This window comes from Choloepus didactylus, chromosome 1, assembly GCF_015220235.1.
Source record: "Choloepus didactylus isolate mChoDid1 chromosome 1, mChoDid1.pri, whole genome shotgun sequence".
NCBI classification, from domain to species: domain Eukaryota; kingdom Metazoa; phylum Chordata; class Mammalia; order Pilosa; family Megalonychidae; genus Choloepus; species Choloepus didactylus.
In genome coordinates, this window is record NC_051307.1 from 39,889,717 (window position 1) to 39,902,251 (window position 12,535).

A 12,535-nucleotide genomic window follows, 5' to 3' on the forward strand; every position below is an offset into this window, starting at 1 on the left:
ATCTCAAAGTCTGGTTATAACATGCTTGTGTATCAAAAAGACACACAGTGTATGACATATGCTTTATACTGGGATTTTCATTGAAAATGAAGATGTGCCAGAGCCCCTTTCCTCTGAAGATGTACTGAATGAATCTTTGTAGAAAAGACTCCTGTTTTGAGAGCTACTGCTCCACAACTAAATCAAAAAAGATCTGCCTTTCCCTGACCTCAAGAATGGGATCTTGAAATAAATTTATGTTTGTTCTTGGAACAACCAGGCCCTGGGCAATCTCTGAGCAGCCTAGCCCTGGGTTCTCTGAGCTAAAGATCATGAAGTCTTAACAAAGAGTTTTATATCCCCATCCTGACAAGGCTGATCCCAGAAATGCTTTGCTAATCCCATTTCCTGGGGGCTCTCCGTTCACTTTGACCAGCCCCACACTTCTGATTTGTACTGATAGCTAGCCTCTGTCCTGCAGCACCTAGACTGGTGAAATATGTTCCTTCCCAAGTAGTTAATGCCATTTGGCATCTGGGGATGAGTCAGAGTAGAAGATTCTCTACGCTCTATGCACTTGCTCAAAAAATAGTTCTACTGAGCACAGCTTTTGTGCCCAGTATTCTATTCTCTATGCACTGGGGATTCAGAAGGGAACAAAAGGCCAAAATATCCCCAAGGTGCTTGCTTTCCAGAAGTGCGTGTAGACAATAAACAAGGCTAATAAAGAAAACATGTTTTGTTTTCGGTATTTAAAGCTGTTAGGGAGAAAAAGCATGAATGTGGGGGGGGAAGAAATGGGTGGGTAAGTGGGTGGATGGGGACGGCTGGGGTTTGCAATTTTAAATAAGGTGGCCAGGAAGGACTAAGAAGGTGGATTTTGGGTGAAAAGATAAGAGAAATATAAAAACTAGCCATGTGGAAGGGGGAGGCAGCCAATGTTCTAGGAAGAGGGAAAAGTAAGTGCAAAGCAAGAACAGGGAGGTCACGTGAATGGAGCAGTCTGAGTGAGCAGCAAAGCAGGAAGAGTAAGATGAGAATAGTGAGCAGGAGCCAGGCATTTAGTCCCTTTGGGGACTTTGATTTTTATGGTATGTGAAGCAGGAAATCATTGGAAGGTTTTGAAGAAAGGAGAGACATGATCTTTAGCTGTTTTGTCGAGAATCACCTGAATGGGGGCAAAAACTGAAACAAGAAGATGAGTTACAGTGATCGAGGTGAGAGCTAACCAGGTGGAAGCAGTGGAGATGGCGAGAAGTGATTAGAATCTGGTATATTTTGAAATTGAAACCACCAAATTTGGCTCAATTTATATGAGCGTATGGCAGAAGGACAAGAGTCAAGGATGTTTGTCTGACTAACTGTGAGAATTGAATTGCCATTTGTTTTAGTTTGCTGAAGCTGGTGAAATGCAATGTACCAGAAATGGGTTGGCTTTTACAATGGAGATTTATTAACTTACAAGTTTACAATTCTGAGGCCATGAAAATACCCGAATCAAGGTATCAATAGGATGATACCTGGATTCTGAAAACTGGCTGCAGGCATCCTCAGCTCTTCTGTCACATGAGAGGGCATGTGACACACCTGCTGGTCTCTCCCTTCTCTCCCAGGTTTCACTGCTTCCAGCTTCTTGCTTAGGTGGCTTCCTCTCTGAGCTTCTGCATATTTCTGTCTAAAAGAAATACGTCTCTTAGTTTCTGTGTACCCTTCTCTCTAAGCTTCTCCTATAAAAGACTCCAGTGAGAGGATTAAGATGCACCCTGAATGAGGTGGGTCACATCTCAAATTAAGATCCTACTCATTGAAAGATCCTACTTATAATGGATCCACACCCACAATAGGTTTACACCAATTGGATTAGCTGATCTTTTCTGAAAATGATCTTTTCTGGGGTACATACAGCTTCAAAACATCACACCATTTAATGAGCTGGAAAATCTATGTGAGGTGCAGGATTTAGGGGCAAGTCAAATTTGATATGTCTATTTGACATCCAGTGGAAATGTCAAGTAGTCCGTTGGTTGGTTGAGCCCAAGAAAGAGGTCTGATTTGGTGATATAAATTTGAAATCTTAGTATATCTGTGTATACATATAGATTTCTGTCTGTCTATATATCTTAACTGTCTAATCTATCACCTATCTTTAATAATTAAAGTAATGAGATTTGATTAACTACAAATAGTGTGGTGGAGGAAGAAGATAGCCTGAGATTGAGCTTTGGATTGCTTCACCTTTAAAAGTTGGAAAGATGAAAAGGATTGCTCTAGTTTTCTTGGCTTGCAATGACAAATAGCACACATTTGGTTGATTTAAACAAATTGTTTCATGGTTTGGGAGGCTAGAAGTCCAACACTAAATTATTGGCAGGGCTTCCTTTCTCCCAGTGGCTATAGATTTCCAACAATCTTCTGTCCTGTGATGATTTCTGTCTTCTTGTGTTGGCTTCTCTGATTTCTGCTGACTTCTGGCTTCCGCTTCTGTGTATGATCTCCTTTGCTTATAAGGACTTTGGCCATATGGGTTAAGACCCACTCTCATTCAAGTTGACCACAGCTTAATTAATAATAGCATCTTCAAAAGCCCTATTTACAAATGGGTTCACACACATAGGAATACAGACTAAGACTTGAAACATGTCTTTTGGGGGTACATGATTTAGTTCCCAACAAGAACATAACAAAAGGGACTGAGAAAAAAGTTGTTATATGGTAGGCCGAAATTCAAGTGTGTTATTCTGGAGGTCACCTCCAATATTTAAAGATGGAGAGAACATTCATCTGTGTCAGAAGCTGCCAAAGGGTCAAGGAAGATAAACAAAAAGAACTGACTACTGGAAATAGCAATATGGACATCATTGGTGACTTTCATGAGAATGATTTTGCAGGAATGGTAGAGGAGAAATTTTTTTTTGCAGTAGGTTCATGAGAGAATGGGAGAAGAAAAATTAGAGATAGCAAGTAGTGCTGTCACTCCCAAAAAGTCCTACAGTAAGGGGGAGAAATAGGGAGTCTATACAGAGGAATGTGGGGACAATAGAGAGATTTTGTTTTTAGAATGTGATAAATGAAAGTATGTTGATGTGCTTAAAGGAATCATCTCATAAAGTGGAAAAAATTGGTGATTCAGAATAGAGAGGGGACAACTGGCTGAAGCAATGTCTTTTAGTAGGCAGAGGAGACGGGAGCTTGGAATAAATAGAGAAATTGTTCTTTCTTAGTCACACAGGCAGATCATCCAAAGAGAAGGTAGATAATGGGTCCAGATGCAATCTTTGGGTAAAGGAAGTAGATATTCATATATAACTGGTTCACAGTTCATGATGCATGATCATTTTTTCACATTGATATTTAAGAAAAATGGAAACGAAACACTGGCTTACATGTTTTGTAGAGAAACAGTGAATTGTGTTGAAAGAAAACAGATTTCCGGACAATGTTGAGATCTCGGGTAATCCATTACATATGGTTCCTTTTGTAGCCAATTTTGTATAAATAGAGAATTCCTTTTCCAGTTTGATTTAATTAAACAATCAAGCATTGAGTGCTCATGAAGATTATTAAGACCACGCCCCTGCCTTCAGGGAGCTGCCTATCTTGTGCATAAGCCCAAGGCATGGTGACCATCTTTTCTAAATAAAAATCAGGACTGATCACCCCACCCATGGCCTGACAACAGGAGCAAAAATTTCAAATCAGGGCTATGCAGGAATACTCAGGGCATGTGTTTGCCATTACTGGAATTAGTGTCAGATGTTTGTGAGTGCTGAACTAGAGAAATAAACAGTGCTAGAAGAGCTCAGAAGAGGGGATGCTCAACTTTGTCTCCAAGTTACGTGAAGGCAGAATTAAGATTGAAAATTACTGAAACAAAGGGGGAGGCAGGGTTAAAGCTGGGCAGGGAGGTTAGGGTCATATTGAATAAAATTCATCCTGAGGAGACATTATTCTGTAAACATCAGTGGGTAACATAATCATCAGTAATTTAGAAGGATAAGTCTGGTAGCTGCAAGGGGCAGGGATTAGCCAAAAGTGAAGGTCATAAAACTTGAGGTGTCCTCCGCAATAATCTAGGTAAAATATAATAAAGAGTTAAGAAGGGAAATGGCAAAAGCTATTGAGGGGAGGGGATAGACCCTAATATGTTTCTTCTTTTTTAGAGGAAGAAAAAGAATTTTGCCGTTTATTTGTAGGGTAAGAGAAAAATTAACAATGAATATGAAGGTTCTCATGGTCTCATTCAAGGCACAGAATGCCAAGAATGAGCAGTTTTGTTTAGGAGATGAGCAAACATAATGGATTCATGATGTGTCTGTTGAGTTTTAGGTAATTTCAAGCAGCTGGAAAGTCTAGGATTTGTTTCTTTGACATCTTTCCTTTATTTTGATGGACATTGTATTTATCATTTGAACTCACCAAAAGAACAAAAGACAATTAACAATAATTATGTGCTATTAAAATTATTTGAAGGATATTCAATGCTAAAGGACAAATTCATTATATACCTGCAAAATCAAATATTCCCAATATTTTTAGTAAAGGATAATTACATTTTCCTTATTGGAGGCTATTTTTGTAAGTTACAAGATTTCCTAAAAATATTATACTTTCTTCCATGACATTATATATTTACAATTCAATCAATACCTTGATTAAAAAAAAAGAAAAAACTGGGAAGACGGTTAGATTTAACTGATAAAATGAATAATTTATTTTATGTACCATAAGGAGAAGAAATAATCTGCTTTAAGATACCCTTTCCTTTCATAGGTTATTATGTGCTCAGTGGAAAATGCTTTGGGGTATAGTCTTAAGATTTCCAAGAACTTCAATAAAACATACATAATAAATGCATCAAACTCCCTATTGCATTGTGTAAGTCATTAATTATACACTAAGACGATTTAATGACAGAATAGAATGCTTATTTGACCAATTCACAAAGACTTCATTGATTTGTACCTCTCTAGTCTGTGGATTTAAGATATTGTAAAACTTCAAAATTTAATAAATCCAATGTGTAATAAACTAAAGAACACTGTGAAATGCCATTGTATGTTCTTCATAAATGTGTTCTTCATATTCAGAAGATGTTGACCAACAACAGGTAGACTATCCCATGAATTTATTAGTATTTTTTATCATGAGATATATATACTCAATGAAATACTTTTTTGGTAAGCTTAGAGCTAAATTCAATGCATAATCATAGCAAATATATTTCCTTTATTGTTAACGTATTTCCTAATTTGTCATACTTTTACATGTACTTAATGTTTAAATTTTTTTGTTTGTTCTAACACTTGCTGAATGCATGATTTTATTATTTGCTGAAAGTATTTTTGGAAGCAGCAAAAGATAGAGGAATGCATGAATGAATAAATAAATTTACAAACTGAACTAATAAAGACCTGTTGCTATCTTATTTTCTTTTAGAATCTTATTTTAAACAAAGGTATTTTAGAATTGACTTAATTCTGCTGAATTTTACAGTTTACAATTCTATTATTCTCCTTTATATTTTCAGTTATTTTTGTTTGTTTTAGATTCACAATTCCAAGCATCATTTTACCCCAAATCTCTGTAAGTGCCATGGAGAAAATTTGTTGTTTCATTCACTCATATGAAAAATACTTATATGCAAATTCTTATTATACTAGAAGTTATGAGTTGTAAAGGAGGGAAAAGTCCCAACCTACCTTTTTAAGGGCTAGTAACATGACACAGAGAGACATTTAAACAATACAAGTTAGAATGTAATACTTTCATCTGTAGAAGTTTAAAAACTATAAACCTGTGGGAGAACCAAGAAAAAGTGGTTAAGGGATCAGAAAAGTTTCACAAAAGGTTGCACTTCACTTAAGCTGTGAAGGATGAAGAGAAAAAGGAAGGTTGGAAGGAAGTGATTATGGGCAAGGAATTGTGATACTGCTCATGCTGATGATAAACAATATTGATGATGATGGTGGTCATCATTTAGAGAAAGCTCATTTTCGAAGCTGTGTGTGTGTGTGTGTGTGTGTGTGTGTGTGTGTTTATAATCATACATCATAGGGTTCTTTTGAGATGAACCTATGATGTGAGTACCATTATCCCATTATATATGTGAGGACAATGCTGAGGCCAATTAAGTTAAGTCACATAGCTGTGAACTAATGAAGCCAGCAGTGCTATTCACTGCTTTACGACACATACCACTGGGGCAAGAAAATGCCCAGCATGTTAAAAAACATGTGAATGTTTATCTCCAGTAGCTCTATTTGTGTTTTTGTTTGAGGCAGGTTGGTGGAGGTGAGAGAAGGTGAAGAATAAAATTGGATCTGTATCTACCCTGCTTATTATGTTTATGCTCACATAAATGTTCACCCCTTTGGAAAAGATAATGATGAGTGATTTATTGAGTATTTCAGAGCTTAAAAAAAAATAAGCAAAAATCCCCTAAGTATAATATAACAGTATTTTTCACTTCTGGGAATTAGCTCACATGTTCAAAATACCATAAGTCCATTTCGCTGGTAATCTCACTCTACCTACTTCTTGAAAGAGTAAAATATATCAATTCACAGAATAGTATAGGAGCTATTATGTAGATTTAAAGAAAACATGCAACCTCAAAAATCTAGTTATTAATCAAATGACCAATTTATCATCATGATTTGTCACTCTTAAAGATTGCATTCTCAGGAGGATATTATTTACTGTTGGCCATTTCATTTAAATATTTAAGCATCATATGAAATTTTTCTTTAAAATAAGAAAGAAAAAAAATTGAAAGGAATTTGAGTTGATGATTATGTGCCCTGTTTTACATCTAAAGTTTAATTTATTTGAAAAAATTACCTTCAATTACTTTTCAGCTTGCTAAGAAAGGGAAGCTATATGCACTAAGATTTAAAAAGTGAAAATAACATGTACTAAAATTTTTAAAGAATAATGGTCTAAAATTTTCAGAAGTAATGACGTGAAAAACTTATACAAGCCTCTTGGAATAAGAAAGTGCCCATGAGATGTACAGGACAAGTGTGGGCACTAAGATCATTGTTCTGATATAAGAAACACTTTTATAGTTTTATTTATTTATTTATTTTTTATTTTTTATTTTTGAAAGAGAAAGAGGCAACTAACTTGAGGGTCTTCCAATGCAACTGAAACCTGTATTTGCAGTTTCAGTCATGTCCTATCGTAGAAAGTTTTAAAAAATACCTTGCCTGTTTTCAGAGACATATTGGTCTATTTAATAGAATAATAATAAATAGTATTAATAGCTATGATGTACTGATCCAAGTTAAGTGTTTCACATATTTATCTCATTTAACCTTTACCTTAATGGCATACGAGCATGTTCTTGGTAGGGATAAGAAAACTGAAGCTTGAAGAGGCAAGTAATGATGGCATATATAAACATTTACATATGATAAGCAGGAAAATAATAAAATAAACAGAACATGAGAACACATTACTATAAAAATTGAACAAAGAAACAAATAAGACATGGGCATGCTTTTTAAAACAACTGTGTAGCATATGACAGAAGAGGAATTCTGTGTATTATAAGCAACTTAATTTTTTAGTACTTTCTTATTTTTAGCACTTTCTTTAGCACTTTGGCAGCAAATCCCATTACACAATAAAAATAGTATGTGGTCACTTACTATAAGAGTAACAATTAAAAAATAACAATTAAAAAGTAACACATAACATAGTTTTGAAAGTCTACTATTTGTGGTTGAAAGGTCTATCTAATAAAATTCTATTTAATATGAAATGCGGTTATAAATTAATGGGTATTTGTTAAAAAGGAAATAAAACCAAGCACTTCTCTAAACTGGATTTTTTTCTTTGTTAAAAGAGCGTGATGTTTTTGAGTTGCTTCATCAGACTGGTACTTCTCAAACAGGTTTCCACAGGGTCCTCCTCAAAATGGGAGTTGGAGGACTAGTTAAAAATTAAGATTACTGGGTCAAACCTCATACCTCATGAATGTAAGTTTTAGGGAAGAATGTGAGGCAATTTGCATTTTAAATGAATATCCAGGATGATTGTTAAATACCAAATACCTGAGAACCACTGATCTATGTTAAATATGGATATTCACATTTCCTCCATAATTAAGAAAAAGAAAAGCCACTTCCTTATTTTTTTTTTATTTGTTCTTTAAAAAAAAAGAACCTTTTAGTAACAGTTTAAGAAGTTTAAGGGAGGATTGCCAAATGAAAGAGTGGTCTCAGTCTGAAGTGGTTCAGTAAATTTCTAGTGCAAAAGAGTTGTATTAAGTAAATATTTAAAGTAAATATTTAGTAGCCTACTTTTTTACTTTGCAATTTTACTTTTAATCAAATAAATATGTTTGGAAAAGACACATCTATTTTAAAGAGTTTTAATTAAGGCTGAATAAGCATATATATATATAAGATATATAGCTGTGTCTCAAAATAAAATAAAAATAAGGGTAGATTTTGGGCTCTCTCTTGCTATTCAGAAAGAAGGCTTCACATTTCATGGAACTGGCTCTGCCAATCAGGCCAAATTTCCTGGGCACACATCCTTCTGGGAGTGGCTGCTCTCTTTACTTCCCATTTAGCAGCTGTACAACTGGTAAATGTCCAACAGAATGAAAGCCACCTGCTCCTCTAATGAATTCAGCCAAACAGGATGGAAGCTTTACCAAATGTGTTGTCTGTCACTCTGATTCAGTTTTAAAAAGGAAATTAAACTGGTCATCTATTCATATAGAGAATATGTGCTGTTCATTAACTCCTGTAGTGTTTGAGCTTTCCTTCAGCTACCATTGATTTGGACATGTATTTCTAAAATGAGGGGTGGAGATGCTTCAGAGAGGTAACTTTTGAAAATGAGGTGTTCTAGAATGTTTCCGTTATTGCATGCTACATTATTGCACACTAGAAAATAAGTAGATTTGTCTAGACACATCTTTTTCATTGACTAATTTACCTATGGCATGTGATTATGTATGCCTAATTCCACTGTCTAAATGGTAAGCTCCCATAGTAGTTTCCAGTTCAGCCTTTTTGCCAGCTCAGTCCCTCTGTAATCCTTTAAATACATCTACAAGACAAGACAGTATAATATAGTAGGCAAAAGATCATAGGTTTTCCAATCACTCAGATGCAAAATGGAGGCTGGCCTCCACCATAATTTGCCCTTTGGGTATGTTTTTTTTAACTCCTTTGAACCTTAGTTTTGTAATCTGTAAAATAGGGTTATTTTAGGGATTAAATGTGTCTAGAAATGTCATAGACATTTAGTATTTAATGCAAATATTTCATATCATCTTTTTAAAAAATTCTGTTATATTGATATCTTTGTGTTTCATATGCTTGTCCATGCTATTAATATCTATGTTATGACAGATATCTGCAGAAGTTTTATTCAATTATTCTCTTGTTTTGCCCCCATGCTAACCATGTAGAGCACATTTCTTCCCCCCTCATTATCATCTTCTATGTTACGCTGTATATAAGTTGAAACAGGGTGAGGCAAATAAGGTTGAAGTTGTATGTACGAATATCTCTATAATGATAGGTAATTAATGCTTTGTAAGGATTGAGTCCTGTCATACCATAGGAATAAGTACAAAAATTTTTAAAAAGCTTAATAATTTCAGGAAAATGCTCTATGTTTGCACTTTTTAAATGTTTTACACTGTGTTTATGGACTCTGGATGTTTTAAAAATCAAAATCATTAAACTAATGAGCACCTTCAGTGAGCATAACACTGTTAAAAGCTCTATAGACATAGGTTAATAGAAATGGATAGAAAAGGGGAAAATGGCAAGCATATGGAAATAGAAAAATAAAGGTGGATACATTGATCCAAGTAGAGTTTAACAATAATCTATTGATTCTCTTATTTCTGGTGGTTTAAGTAAAATTTTTATCATAATGAGCAATAAAGTAAAATTCCTTAAATAATTTTAAGTTTAAAAAATGAAATCTGCTATGTAAAATGGTATCTCCTTTTATACCCTATGTCATTAATTTAGGTGCCTTTAATTTGGAGTTCATCAACATTCATTTGAATGAATTAGAAATAATATCGTGAAAATTGGATCATGTGCTGATTCGTATTCTTGCATTTAATGGGCACTTTGCTTTATACACTTCTGGCAGTTTTGAATGCTGAGGCAGCAGCATGGAAAATGCCAACTAGGCAGATTAGTCACGAAAGTCAAGTAGCCATTTGCCTAATTGCAGAGTCAGTCTCATAGTAGTAACCTAAGAGGTTTTATGCTACTGACCTGTGAAAGTGAAATCTGGTTGCTGCAGAATAAGACGTGATTAGCTGATTCTTGTTTGACATTTTGTGCCTTTCACTTTCCTACTGTACCTACTCTATCATTTGGTGTCAAGACTCTTCCCAAGAAATGGACATGGAGGATAAGAAGGCATTTACAGCTACTATGTATCTTCCTGCCCTACATGATGATTATGTCACAATTATCTTTGCATCTCAGACTGTTCCTGGCACAAATTGTTGCATTTGGTAGGTGTTATGAGTTGAATTGTGTCCCCCAAAAAGACATGTTCAAGTCCTAAAGCCCAGTCCTATGAATGTGACCTCATTTGGAAATAGGGTCTCTGAAGATGTTATTGGTTAAAATGACTTCGAACTGGATTAGGATGGGTCCTTAATCCAATATGACCAATGTCCATAATAAGAAGAGGAAATTTGGACACAGAGAGACAGATGAGGGAAAGCACCATGTGACAAGTGACAAGGGAGGAAAAGAATGTTGTGGATTGTTGGCAAACCACCATCAGAAGCCAGGAGAGAGGCATGTGACAGATTCTTCTCTGTAGATTTCAGAGGAATCATGGCCCTGCCAATACCCTGATTAGACTTCCAGCCTCCAGAACTGTGGAACAATAAATTTATGTTCTTTTAAGCCACCCAGTTTGTGGTACATTGTTACATCAGCCTTAGGAAACTTAAGACAGCAGGCATTCAGGGAACATTTTTTTTTAAATATCTTTGCCATGTCTTCCTTAGAAGTATGACTCTGGACTCTATTTGTTCTCAAACTGCTGTGGCATACATTAGATCCAGCACAATGATATCAAACCAGAAAATTATTTAAATAGAACTGCATTTCAAGCATGAATTTAAAAGTGATTATCAATATTTTCCTGCAAAACATAGCTAACTCCTTTCTTTACATGTATTTGACACCCCCTGGTTGAATTGCTCTGTCTTTGGTGCTTAATCATGCAGCATTGCCTGGACACTCACAATGATTTGTACCTATTTACCATCAATGTGTCAGCCTATGATTATATAATTGTGTGACTTTTTATAAAAGCACAGGAGGCAGAAAATAATGTGTCCTCATTCATGAATACCCAATTACCCTTTGATTAAAACACTCTTCTCACTTTTAGAGACATGATTTGCCACTGGAAGGCAATCATTGGATCTTTTATGTAAATTACTATTTTTCATTATTTACAAATTGCCAGTTGCAACATATATAGTATAAGAATATTCTCTATGGTGGTCACAGTTTCACAATCTAAAAGTTAAATGATTAAAAAAAGCAAATTTCCTGGGATCAGATGCAATATAATCCTGTGCTGATCTAAATAACTGTTTTTTTTCCTGATTATTTATTAGGCAAAACTTGGTAAAAAATATTTAGCAGTTATGTAAACTAGGACCCTACATTTTTAACCAGCTTATAAAGCAATATTTATTTAATTGTACTATTTAGTCTCTAACATGTTTATCAGATAAATTACTTTTAAAGTCTGAGTGAATTATCCTGTTATATTAATTACATGTTTATTGAGTAGCTACTATGTCCAGCTTAATGGTGTTCTTACATAAAAAATGGGTATTTCCTGACACAGGTTTTCAAAGTGATTTAAGACATAAATATGAAATGCAGAACAAAAATTCTGTAAGTCACAATATTAAAAAAATATATTATGGTTATAGGTTACAGTAAGCCGAAATAAATAAAATTGCTGATTTTTATTGTTTTTGACCTACAATAAATGCATTTTTATTTTAGCTTTACTTAATATCATATTCTTCCTCAATTCTGTGCCTCTGTCTCTGCTTCTCCTTCTGCCTGGAGTCTGCAAGGAGCACTAGCTTTCATCTGTACAGTCTCAACTGGAGCAATATATGCTCTGAGTGTATTTCCTGATACCGATGAGAGAACTTAGGCACTGCGTTACTGACTGAACACTCCTTGTATTTAAAATATTTCAATGTGGGAACATCCTGTGGTATGATATGTGATTGCATATATGCCCTAACCAACCCCAGTACTTCCTGAAATGTAATTCTTCCAGGGTAGTGCTATAACATTTATATCTATTGAGCTTATTAACACGACTATCAAGAGCTACAAAAGTACTGAATGGATAAATGAATGAATTAATGAGTATGTGAATTTGTTAACAATCCAGAAACACCGTTGTTTTGAACTGGATGTGATCTTGGAGTTCACTATTTCTGCCCCCTCATTTTACAGATAAGAAACTGAGGCTCAGGCAAATAGCTTGTCATTGCTCTTTAAGAGTTGAGCTG

General features: G+C 34.9%; 1 protein-coding gene across 15 annotated transcripts in view; it reads left to right on the plus strand.

Moving 5' to 3' along the window:
• ROBO2 (roundabout guidance receptor 2) overlaps positions 1-12,535 on the plus strand; it is a 1,484,543-nt gene that overhangs the window by 1,211,647 nt on the left and 260,361 nt on the right. The gene's annotated exons all lie outside the window — the stretch shown is intronic.